Source organism: Papilio polytes, unplaced genomic scaffold (assembly GCF_000836215.1).
Source record: "Papilio polytes unplaced genomic scaffold, Ppol_1.0 DF824102.1, whole genome shotgun sequence".
Lineage (NCBI taxonomy): Eukaryota > Metazoa > Arthropoda > Insecta > Lepidoptera > Papilionidae > Papilio > Papilio polytes.
Window position 1 is genome coordinate 5,285,860 of NW_013525102.1, and position 13,857 is coordinate 5,299,716.

Genomic DNA, 13,857 nt, shown 5'->3' on the forward strand with positions numbered 1-13,857 from the left:
TATATGTAACCAAAGTCGTTTGATTTTTAACTCCCGCATATTTTATCAATCATTCCTAGTCGAACTATTATTAATGTTGCGGAGGAGGTATTTATTCTGGTCCGCTTTGTGAGTGTATAAATAACGCACGCGAACGTGACTCAATTTCTACATGTTTCTGTAAACAACTCGAATTGTGCGAAAGTTCGAAACAATTTTTTTAGACCTGTATAAGATATATTTCAACACGTGATCGCGTATAATATTTTCATGCAAACTAAAATACGAAATGTTTCATCACAAAATGACTTGTAATTTTTTAGACTTTCCCAATTTCAAGTATCCTTATATATGACCATTTAGACATTCTTTTTTCTTATAGTATTCACGTGAAATAGGCACTTACTGTCACAGGTCGAGAAACCTGAGCGAAAAGCTATGGCGTCATCTCGTTAGCATGTCGCCAAGTGGAATATAATGCGCACAAAATCACGGTCACATTGTGTCGTAGTGAATATTATAATGCCTTACATCATAACGGTGCGTTTCCACTAACGAAACACTTGTACAAAACATTTTAAGGCTTGTGTCAAAGTGAAAACCCACAGTTATTGTTGTTGTTACTTTAAAGGTAAAAATTTATCTATATCAATGTTATAAAGAGGAAAGATTTGTATTTTGTATCTATTGAAATAACCCAAAAAGTATTTGGCCGATTTCAATTCTTACGTCGTGGTTAACCTACGTTATCAGTAAGTAACATAGACAATGTTTTATATTTTTTTTTATTTCACGCGGATGAAATCGCGAGCAGCAGCTAGTTCTTAAAAAACGTCTCGGTCGTAGCATCTTAAGATTTGTTTCATTTTAACTGTCTACTTCTTTAGTTTATTATTTCCTAGTTCATTGATTTATTTAATAAGAACTATTATAAAAACAGTGTATGGTGTACTAGACGCCGGACGCTAATAATTACGTAATTGTTTACACATTTATTAAGCGATGTTACATCACAAATGTACTATAAATATGTTTACAATTTCCATGTTAACTGAAATTATAAAATAAACAAGGCATATTTTAATCTAGATGTTGTTATTAAATTTGCTTACTACTATTTACTGCTAGATAAAATTTATCAGTCCATATTTTTTGCAGATGAACGATAGGTTTAATTTCACGCCTTTTAAAAACACTTAAAGCCGACGAGTTTGTATTCCTGATTTATACTATTATAATATAATTCATTATATACAAAATATTTTTGTATATGTATAAACAAGCAAGGCGTTATAAGCTGGGTCCTCAACCAGTAAAATGGTATGACAGACTTTATAGTCAAAAGTAGTGCAAATAAACATGATTTTGTCGTTTTAAACAACATTTTGTTAATTTTCCGTATGAATATTTAAATCATAGGTCATTTACTTCGACATTGCATCATAACAGCTTACACTTTAACCTCCATGTTACATATTGATCCCGATAGGTACTATTTTTGATGCTAATCAATAATTGATGAAGAGAGCAAAGATAAATAAACAAGATGGACGCTCGGATAAAACAGACTCCACAGTACCCCCCTGCCATCTAGTATTTGACAGAAACAACGATATCAAACAATGTCTACGGAAATCTATTGACAGCGCCATCTATATTTGAGTTTCAGTTGCATTGGAAAGCTAAGAGATGTCGCTAGAAGCATGAAAAGCACCATTGGAAACTAAAATAATTTGGACTATAGATTCCTTGATGGAATTTAGCGAAAATATAAAATACACATAAAAGATATTAACTAGAGGTAAGTTTCTTAGCTTTGATGCTAGAGGGCTTCGAAGCTTGTGTTTTTTTTTTACTTTTGTCAAATGTTTGACACGGAATTTCTTTTGTAGCAATAATTTTAGTTAATTACCTAGTTTATTAATTTTCAAATCTTCAAGTTATAAACTACCGCATACCGTGTAATAAACACTAGCTAGACCGACCAAACCCAAGATTTTCTTATTAATACAAATAATACTTACTTCAATTTTTCCTTTGTAAAAAATATGTCCTCAGCTTAATTCTCATTACAATTGGATAATACATTTCCGCTATTAAAAGTATAAAGTACCTTTTTAATATTAAATGTAATTTCAATGCAACATAATTTCGATAGTCTGCGGTCTGAAATGTTTTTATTCTCTCTATTATGGAGGCAATGATGTTTTTGTTTGGAATATCCACTTTTGTGCCGGTATAATGGGTGTATTCATTCAGTTGGGAGCGAAAAGTGTCGCTTTTATCAGTTGCACAATGGTCGGGAATCAAAGAAATTACAATTTCCACAGACCGTCGTTCTCCACGGCGAAATAAAGACGCGATTTGGTACTCCTTTGTTGTTTAATTTAAACGATTGCTACTTTAATAAATAATCATTATTTATGACACATTCAAATTATGTAAAGTAATAATTCATTAAAAACACGAAACCTATAAAGATTTATGCGTAGAGGTATCTATCTACTCTCCTCTGTAACGGGCGTGAGCTTGTTGTTTTTTTTTTTATTTAACTTGGAGTACTAGGGTAACGTAATTTTAAGGTTTCATTCACAGGCTTACATTATTTACCTAGGTAATTTTTACAAAATTAATATCTTTTTAAATTACATTTTTTTTAAACGAAATGAGTTCATTTTCTTTGAACTACTCAAATTAAGATAATACAAAAGCAGCTTCTTCTTTTGTCCACTTATAAAGAAGTCGTCGCGAAATTTGGGAGCTTACATTTTTGTATTCTTTATAAATTCCCTTTCTTTTACGAGTTTTTAGTGCAACTATTATCTTATTAATTTCTCTCTGAGGTATTCTTTTAGTATTTACAGCATTTAAAAACTTCCATTAAATTAAGTACGTACTTTTGAAAAAAGACAGAAAGACTTGAATCATGAGATCTGTGAAGACGTATCTTAAAACTAACCTCAAAATCAAAGAATTGCGGCGTTAAACGAAACCAGAATAGTATTGTATTATCTATATCTAAACTAATATTATAAAGAGAAAAGATTTGTATTTTTATATGTATCGTATTGAATTTTAAAAATTCTTTCACCTTTAAAAAGCTACGTTATCAGTAAGTAACGTATACAATTTTTAATTTTCCACAGAAGAAATTACGAGCAACAGCTAGTGTGACAGAATTGAATCGAATGTCGAATGCATCTTTTTATTAGAAAAGGAACAGTAGATCGCCTATTATTTTATCCGTACATGGACTTTATTTTTTTAGTATTAAGAAAATCAATTTAATAATGATGTTAATAATATATTCAATGAGGTTGAAAAAGACGTAGTTACCCCGCGTTTACTCGAATATTGACAATTGGGGATGTGAGAGGTGACGCGAGTTACATCCGCACTAATCAGAGCCACATTCAGACTGAATTAATTTACTTTCGAGTATCTTAAATCATAACGTTTTAGAACTTTCAGTAGTCACAAGACGTTGAAAAGTTAATAGTAGTAGAGTTCAATACATATATTTTGATTTGATTAGTAGAAAAATTACAGTAACTATTTTTAAATATCGTTTTATACTTCTAAGATAATATCAGATATAAGTTTAATTATCAAATCCTAAATCGAGACAAATAATGATTCATCAATAGAAATTTCCTAAGATAATCCAATGAAAAAATAAAATCATTTAATATTTTACTAGCTTTCGCCCGCAACTCCGTCTGAACTTAAAAAACAAAAGTAAGTAGCCTATGTTTCCTTCCAGATTATGTCCTACATCTATGCCAAATTTTACCAAGATCCGTTCAGCCGTTTAGGTTACAAACTTTAACAAACAACCATCCATCTAAACTTTCGCATTTATAATATTAGTATGATTTGTAAGGCGCTATAGCTAAATCACTAGATACACATATTGTTCCGGGTGTTAAACAATACTCTACCCGGTAATTCCGCAATCACAATTAATTAAGTCGTAATGCGTGACATTTGCTCCGGTCAATGTATTCTCAAGAGAGGTTAATTCATTGTATACTAACATCACTGTGTGTATTGCATATTAATTATGTGAGATAAATTAATCGAGTATGATTCTCTCTTTGTTACGAACTTCTTAGAGATCTATACTATTATAATAAAGCGTAAACACACACTTCTTTATTGCCTAAGTTGCCAGCAAATACAGCATGTTTTCGAATAACTATTTTTTTAATAAAAAGCACTACACTTACGTTTTTACTACACGCTTTAGGCTATATATTTTCATGCCGTTAAAGTTAAGGGTAAATATTTTGGATAAAAACCCTAATGTGGGAAAGAGACCATAAGTTGTTGCCAACATCAAGGAAGCAAGGTTGCCATGGTTTGACATCATGTCATAACATTTTGACAACATTTTGTGAACAATTAAATGAAAATTTTATAATTTCATACGGATAAAGTCGCATGGGAACAGCTAGTAGTAAATAAAACGACGGCTGTTCATCATTTGCATCAGCTAACTAGCTTATAATGAGACTTAAGGCCTAAAAATAGCTTAAAAATGTCGTCACTGTCAGATAAGGGTATAAAAACCGATATTTCCATCAGATATTTTACTCGTTGGATTGTTATCAGACACTTTACAATTCGGTGGGATATGTATAAATCATACCAATATTACAAAGGTGAAACTTTAGATGGATTGGATGGATGTTTGTTAGAGTTTGTAGCCTAAACGGCTGAACGGATCTGTATTAAATTTGGCATATATGTAGAACATAGTTTAGAAAACCGCATAGGCTACTCACTTTTGTTTTTTTTTTTATTTCCACACGGATAGAGTCGCGGGCAAAAGCTAGTAACTTAATAAATCTTCCTTCTTAATAACATTTTAAATGTGAATGTTTAGATACATGGATGCTTGTTAAAGTTTGTAGCTTAAACTGCTGAATGGATCTCGATGAAATTTAGCATAAATATAGAGGATAGTCTAGAGAAACTCATAGGCACACTTTTGCACTTTTTTTAAATTTTGTTACTGTTAGTAGAAACCGGAGTGGCGGGAACAAGAAAAAGCAATCTTTGCTGAGGAAACTTATACTATGTGAATATATAATTTCATGTTCATAAAAAGCTGTGTATTTTCTAAGGGAAACAGAAAATATCGCTCAATGAGCAATGTTAAACAGTGCCGCATTGAAAACAGTTGAAACCTTTAGAAAATCACCCTCCTTTCGAGTCGCTTTTCGCAGCCTCCATTTATGTTTTCCACATTTTCCATATACAATTTCGCGTCTGTTATGTCGACCAAATCTTCTATTGAACACACACTCGGGGGCTGTGCCAATTCACAAGTAAATTAATTCCATTCAATAGCAGACCAACAGTTTTCATCAAAGTCCGCTAGGTGGCGAAGTCTTTGCTCAAACTTCTATGACTAATCTAAAGCTAATAGTTACTTACTCTTCATATATTTGTAATCGAAACAAAACTAGTTAATTCTTTATTTTCTTAAATAGTTTTGTTATTTATCTGTATATCTGTTAACTGCAGGAATATTTTTACTTAACATATTGCCATCCTTCTTAAGTTTGAACGACAGACAACAAATGCTTTTTAAATCGTTTTTAAATTCGACATATTGAAAGTAAACATCCAAGCAATAATAAGTGAGAGTTCAACTATAATCCAATGCTATTGAGTTTTAAAAAGATTATCGACATGTAATAAAATCAGATTTCATTGTAGTTATTTCCCTATTTGGTGGTAAACAAAAAGTGGCTGGGTGCTGGCTGGTAACGCAATTGGGCCACCTTTTGTTCCACGTCCGCTCCGGCGAGTATTCTTTCAGTGGCGCCTGGAACAACTGTTTCTAGAACGATAGCCTCACAATGCGAGCGCACTATTGTCGCCGCGGTAATTGTTCCTTGCCTCATCTAGTCGAGGGTTAGCTAATGGCCCAGTAATTTGGTGTTATAAATAAAGACCGGCAGCGAACGCGTCAAGTAACTATGTTGTTACTTTCGTTAAGTGGACTCATAAGGGTGCGAAGGTGACTGAGAACTTAATTGGTATAAGCTGAGTATGAAATATTAAAAATCCCTCGTGTTAATACCAGGTGCTTAGAACTGGCAGTTCAAATTGTAACGTAAATGAAGAGAGTGCATTTAAAAATTTTAAATGTAGGAAAAGATTCTATTTTCAAATTAGATCTTTGCTCACGCTCCAACTAAAATATAGAACATTTTCCATAAAGCTATTCAGCGAGCCGGCTAAGGAGTGAATCTTTATGAATGCCACCAAATTGTATGAGAGCAGTCCTCTTTCAAAACTTCTCATGAATAGTGTTAATTCGCTATAGCGAGTTTGCTCGGCGCTCGTCAATGGACTATTTGGAGACTTGAGAAGCGTGCAGCCTCACAAAGTCGCAATATTGTGTATGGAAAACGCGGGAAATATGAATGGCGCTTCGTGGAAAGGGACACGCAGTGGGGGCGATTTTGTAAAGAGCTCTCCACGTTACTGAATATTTAACAATTCTCACAGTGGCGTATTTAACATTCTGTTGCTGCATGCGGTCTTTCAGGAACACTTTCTTTACAATATTAAATATAAATGCCGAATTGTTCTCAAGTAGATATTTAATTTTAAACGTCGACGTCATGAGTTTGTGAATGGAAAAGAAAAGAGTCAATTAGTTGTATAATACGGCGGACAACCCTTGTAACACTTAGTATTTCAGATTCTATATCGCATCGCTTCGAAAGCGAAAAGGAAAAAACGGGGCGTGCCTGAACAAAGCGGGCTATACAATAGAGGCGAGCGAACAATGCTAACTAGAGGAGACACGGCTGTGCCTTGTATCATTCGCAGATAAAGACGCGAGGAGATAGCAGTAGCGACGACGACGATGTTACAACTTTATTGTGGGCGGCAAAACAATCGACCAATGATCTCTTAGCATCTTACAAACAACGTACACATATGACGGTTCAAACTTAATTGTGACCTAATTCTTATAAACCCAAGTAGTATTTAAACAATTTAATATTAAAATAAAAATAGTTCTAATCGAATATATAAGAGCGTATTCAGTATTAATGAAGTCGACAGTAAAAGTGGAAATATAAATATAAAAAAAGAGACGCGTATAACAATCCGTATGAAAATTCAAACGACACTTAGAACATAGCACATCCGCAAGCTCAGCACTAACAACAGAGTCCACAACAATGTGCCCTCTGAAGAGCTCCGAACAATCGAATGAAGACAATAAGCAGCGATACTCCGAGACAAAAAGAGGCGAAATAAAGGCTCACTTGTTTCCTGGCCGCATTGTGAGGAACGGGAGAGGGCAGAGACAAAAGCGTAATGTGCCACGGGCCCAAACAATGGGGACTGAGCCATTATTGTTACTGTAGCGGCGCTTTAGCGAAATATGTACGCGGTGCCCGTACTACTGCCAGCTACGAACTTGACATGGTATCGCGGCCTTGCGGACTAGAGTTTTCTGCGACACGCTATACGCTTGCTTCCTGGCCGCGCTCGCGCAATCTACTCACTGGGTCACCTTACTAAATAAACTACAATGTATCACTAATTAATAATGTAAAAAATTTATATAGAAAATATATAGGACTTGTTTTGAATTTATATAGAATAAGTATTCGACAAGGGTTTTTCATTTTCATATTGAGTCATGGTTCATGACATAATTTGGTTATTAATCAAAAAGTCCAGACGCACTGCGCGCCTTTAGTCTCATGCATTATTATTTCTGAAAGTGACTTTTTACAGTAGATTAAACGTTTCGTTCCTCTTTACTATACCAAAGTTCTTCGATGTCATTTAAGGATTGTAATTTTGGTATTTTCAAAAAATTAAAAAATTATCGAATGAACAATGTAATAATTTTTTTCGAATATCATGCGGCTGAAGCCATAAAGGAACAGTTAGTTCTTTATATTTACATTATATCAACAAAAGCAGTAGCAATAGTAGTAGTAGTATACCATTTACCAAATCATTTTTAAACTAACTCCTAAAATCATAGACCATAGACAATTTTAACAATCGATTTTTTTTTCAATCCTTTAAATAATTAGATGCATTCCATCATAGCAATGGCCAGTCCGCATTCGGAGTGCATCGTCCTCGGTCGGCTGGCCATGAATGAGCCGCGGGGTTCTCCGGTCTCGTTCAGACGCATCAAAATTCAATCTTTCACCGTAACATTTTCATATTAAATTTGAGTCCTGCTATTCAGTTTATTTACTGATGCTGCGATTCGTAAATATGATTGCTTTAAGTCTGGTTGAATTGATTGGTATTTTAGTGCAACTTTCGTATATCATAATAGTTTTTTTTTACAAATAAATTAAGATAAATTTTACAAAAGTAAATTCCTGATATAATTAGCAAATGTAAAATGGCTTTGTGATATTGATGAAGATTACAAATAAACATAGTTCGTATTAGTAATATCAGTCCTTTACTTTTTTTTTATTTTCGTTGTGTATTATAACTAGCTGATCCCGTGCGGCTTCATCCGCATTAAATTATAAAAACTTTATTTTATTGTTAACATTTGTCAAATTCTTAATTGCAAATGTCAAAATACCAATTACCTTACTATGGCAAATTTGCTTCCTTTATGTTGGCAGCTGCATACGGTCTCTTTCCCGCATTGGGCCTTTTACCCAATTTATTTACCTCCTAAGTTTAATAGCGGGAAATATATAACCTAAAGCGTACGTAAGTATAGGGCTTTTTATTTAAATTTTTTTTTTAAAATATGCTGTAATTGCTGACATCTTAAGCCATAAAGAAGAGCGTGTTTTCGCTTTATTATATTTGTATCGATAGTACAGATGTAAAGTCAAAATTTATTCTTGTATCTTTATCACGTCATCGCATAAATTAAAAAGAAATTGTGGTACCATTCAAGGCACCCCTTTTCTCTTAGAACGATTAATAAAATTTTGCAGAGCGCACAAGGGGTTCTTTGTCCATTTTATTCATATGCTAAAAGCGGATTTCTATTTTGGTGGAGGAAACTTCATTGTTCTTGAATGTACCCACTGATATAAATCTTGTTGAATAATTGTTAAAATGTATGTAATACAGGTTAAAAATTTAAAAAGTTACAATGAGTTATCTTAAATCTTTAAATACGTGGTTCGGGTAACTTAGTACATAGAGAGGATGTAATCAAGTTAAAAATTAACACAAATTAATAAATAATCTACGCGTAATTAATAGAAGAAGCTTCCGGATGTTTTATTAAGAACGTATTGTATTCGAAATAAGCTAGAAAGCTGACTATATGATTGAAAGATAATCAATAAATTTCTTTCAATTTTTTTAAATTTTTGTATGTATTGAAATAACTCATAATCCACTAGGCCGATTTTAAAAATTCTTTCACCATTAAAAAGCTACATTATCAGTAAAATAAGCTACATTTTTGTTTTTTTTTTTAATTCCACGGGGACGAAGTCGCGAGCAACAGACTAGTAGTCTGATAATATTAAAAAATAACTCGAAGCTTTCCTATCATAGTACCAACATGGCCAGAGGACGGCAAGTCACTATCAGACTAACGAAAGATAGTTCCCCGATGCCCAGGTTCGGTTCTATTGTAATGAATTAATTAATAAAATAAAGGGGATGGGTGGGGGCGGATCTTTTGTCCAGTATAAGGATGGATCTGATCTCATTAACAAGTCATTGTGATGGTCGCAGAACAAAGGGCTGGTCAGCCGCTTGCCTAACGCAATGACGCGACGTCATCCCCCTACACAACCTGTGATATCGTTCGGTCAACCATTTAACTTTATCTGCTAAAAGTCGAATTTATAAGAGTAATGAGTAATTTTCTATTGTAGACTGCGTAGACACTTCGTAGCACTTTAGGTCTACGAGATCTTGTAGCGATAAACTAAGCATGAGTTAAGTTATTATTTAATCTGAAAACTTTTTTTTGAAAACGACACTTTACTTTCTAAACAAGGTTTCATAAAATTTGCTTAGTACTTGATACTTTAGTTTTTAACGATGCAATAATTTTAACCTTACAAAATATTTAAAAGAGTCTTTGCATGTTGAATGTAACAGATGAAACAATTTCACAATGTTTTATTTAATCTTGAAACCCTACAAATCGAAATACCCACACAAAAGTTTCTACCGTCGGACAATAGATGGCGCTTGATCAAGATAACGATATGTTAACATTGTCACAATAGAGTCGGTAATGGCGCGATTGTACTGCTTGGCACAATGCTTTTAGTTGTCACCTCCAACAATGGGCGCGTTCGATATCTGCTACCAGCGGTAGCGGGCTCAACCAAACGCCCCAATCGAATCAAAATATACTTCTTTAAATAATAGCTTATAAGAAAGTGCCTTTTGACAAAGTCGTCATTCTAACAACAGTATTTTGTTTAGTTAGTACTATTTTGTAAGTACAAGCACAGGTAGTACAATACTATATTAGAAAAAAGAAATTATTACATATTCAAATGATAGTAAAATAGCAGGTCTCTAAAAGACATATAATTGTAGAGTCCGGATCTAATTTCAACAAACGCGCAACTGCAGTTATAATAACTTAAAAAATCTACATTAATTATATTAACTATTAACTTTTTTAAAAACCAAAATACATTTAATATTTAATTTCATTGGTTTGAGGTCCACAAGTAATAGCTTAAAATAAATTTTAAATTAAAATATCCTCTTAAGTATACGAACCTACATTACTTTACTATTGTTATAAATGCGAAAGTTTAGTTGGATGGATAGATGTTTGTTAGTCTGTAGTCTAAACGGCTCAACGGATTCCGATGAAATTTGGTATAAATGTAGTGGGTAGTCTAGCAGAACACATAGGCTACTTACTTTTGTTTTTATTTTATTCCACTCGGGCGCCATCGCGGGCGAAAGCTACTAGTAATATAAATAAGCCATCATTCTGTTAGGACTTGAATCACGCAATCGATAAAACCATCCTACACCGCTGCTTGTGACAATTCGCACTTGAATTCGACGAAATAACAATAGTCCGACATTACCAAATTAATCTGACCTTCTTTAAATCTCTTTATGTCGCCCGTTTTGAGCCCACAGGCTTGTGTCAGGAGATTTTCACGGATCTACCGATGATGGACGGGGAGCGAAAGCCAACCATCATTCAATGTGTTGTTATTCAATCGCGATGGATCACAATTATAGACAACGTTATAGGGAAACCAATGGATGCAAAAGTTACTCATTTTTGACGTGTCTCCTTAATCTTACTTCTTACTTAATAAAAATGCTAAAGTTTTTTAGTGTTTGTAGACTAAACTAACGAATGAATCTCGATAATTTGGCATAGATGTAGAGTTTGCTGCGGATATTCTGGAAGAACACATAGGCTACTTGCTTATGTTTTTTTTAATTCCAAGCGAACGGAGTCGCGACCGAAAGTTGGTCTAAAATAAAACTAAAACAGTTATAAAATTATTCGAATAATTTTTAATTGGCAACACGATATTTAATTTAATATACAAATAGGCGACGCCAGTTATTTAGGTTGGGTTTAAGAGGGGGGACAGCTACAAGTAATATAGGGCTATTCGGAGTAGTTTTTATATCTATTCCCCCCCCCCCGGCGACGCTCATTGTTGTATAATGTTAAATTGGAAAATTATGCTTTTGGTAGTTTAACACTATTCACAAGGCAGAATATTTTAAGTGAAAAGGTCATGAAGTTAACATTTACGTTGGTAAATAATTATCAAAGTTTAAATTTCATATAATGACTGATTTAATAGCAGTAACATTTGAGTGACATCAATTTCCATATCAAAAGGTATTCAGGAAGCGTTGATTAATGTACTGCGGAAACAAATACAAGCGTCAGTGAGCCGTGAGGGGCGATCGGCGATCGAGAGATAAGGGTCGGCTGCCAATTTACAATTGTACGGTGTGTCATCCTTAGCAAATAAGAGCTTAAAATAAATATAAAATATCGCACAAATATTGTGCGGTTGTCGATTGTTTCGCAGCCCAATCAACTGTTTAGATACAACTAAAAATCGAGTAGTGTGCGCACCATATAAGCATAGGATATTCCGTGTTTCTTCTGATGAGTGTGGTGCCGGAGGCCCAATTTTAGTTCATTTTCCTTTCCACCCTTTCTTAAGAGGAAAGGATGGGAAGGAAAAGTGGATTTGACGGCGGAGGCGCATAGGAAGGGGAAATTTCCTCTTTATGTGCGTCTCCGTTAATTAAGGGTAGGCAACGCATCTGCAATTGCGGACGTTTATGGGCAGCAGTCGCTTTCCATTTCGGTGAAAGTAGTTGGCCGCTTGCTTGTTTGCCACCTCATGTTATAAAAAAAAACATATAAGCTGATAGGAATCAAATCGTGACTATACAATTGTGCGATAGTTTAGTCAAATGTGACCGCGTACTCTTAGTCTACAATCATCTAATTCATCGCTAGGTATCAAATGTAAAATTTCAATAGCGTGAAGCGCTTTTCAAATAGAAATGTTTTTGACATCTTTTTGTTCGTTTATCAAAAGGTCTTAGTCTAAGGTCTTGCTTTTAGTTGCTTATATAAAGAATATTTCGACAAATAAGTACAGTAATTAGATACAAAAAACTTTTAATACCAAATCATAATTTCAATTTATATTGCTTTAATTAGAAATAAAATCAAAGAAATAGCCATAAAATGTAAAACTAATTAAAACAGAATGCTAAACAAGAACACGAGTGGATGTAGGGTAAAGCGTAAAATGAAATAATTGAAGTATAACAAGTGGGAACATTGCTCGTTCTGATAATAGGAAAATCTGTCAACATGGGAACAATGCGCGACGTTACATGGATCAGGAATTAGCAGTCATTGTCCTTGGCACAATAGACCGCGGACTCCACCGTGCTCGCGCGATGTCTACTCTAATTAGATAACATTACTATTTCATATTATCAACGAGGATTATAATCAACATCTTGTTTTACTGTGAAATTAGATTAAGTGATAACATCTAGTACATATACCGTTAATTTATCAGTGTATTGGTGGTGTGTCCTATTTACTATGCTTAAGTACTAACCCTATGCCGACTATTGCAGTATCTTTCGCCATCTCTGAATTAAATGAATTAAGTTCAGGCGGAAATAGGATTAAGCACTAGATTATACAATTACCAGCCGTTGCTCGCGACTTGGCCCGCGAGGAATAAAAAAAAATACAAAACTTCGCCTATGTAACTCACAGATAAATTACCTTTACAATGGTGAAAGAATTTTTAAAACCGGCCTAGTTGTTTTTGATTTATTTTAATACATACAAAAATACAAATCTTTCTCTTTATAACATTGCTATAGGTTAATTAATATTTTTTTTCTCTTTAAATTTTATCCAAATTATAAAGCTTTCGATGATACCTTTGGTTTTATTATTGAAATAAAATAATTAGTTTACAAAATCTTTCAAAAGACGATGTAGAACTTGCCGAAAGCTTTCTCAAAATTCGTCATATCGTAGAAATCTACCCCAATACTGAATTACCAAAAACTGTATGAACAAATTTAAGTCAGAGGTCACGTGGCTTCAAAGTTTACGCAATAATTAAGTAACCCGTAGTAACGTTACGAAAGAAAAAGTTTGACTTTTTACCCTTATTCTTGAGCAACTATTAGTCCTACCAAATACATTATTGCTTTATAATATATTAACAATAGTGATCTAATACGGTACGCAATTCGTTTGTATGTTTTTGTAACAACTACGCCCATGATAGACCGATTTTGAAAATTCTTTTTGACCGACTTCCCAAAAGAAGGAGGTATTCAATTCGTCGGTATATTTTTTTTTTTTTTTTTTTTTTTTTTTTTTTT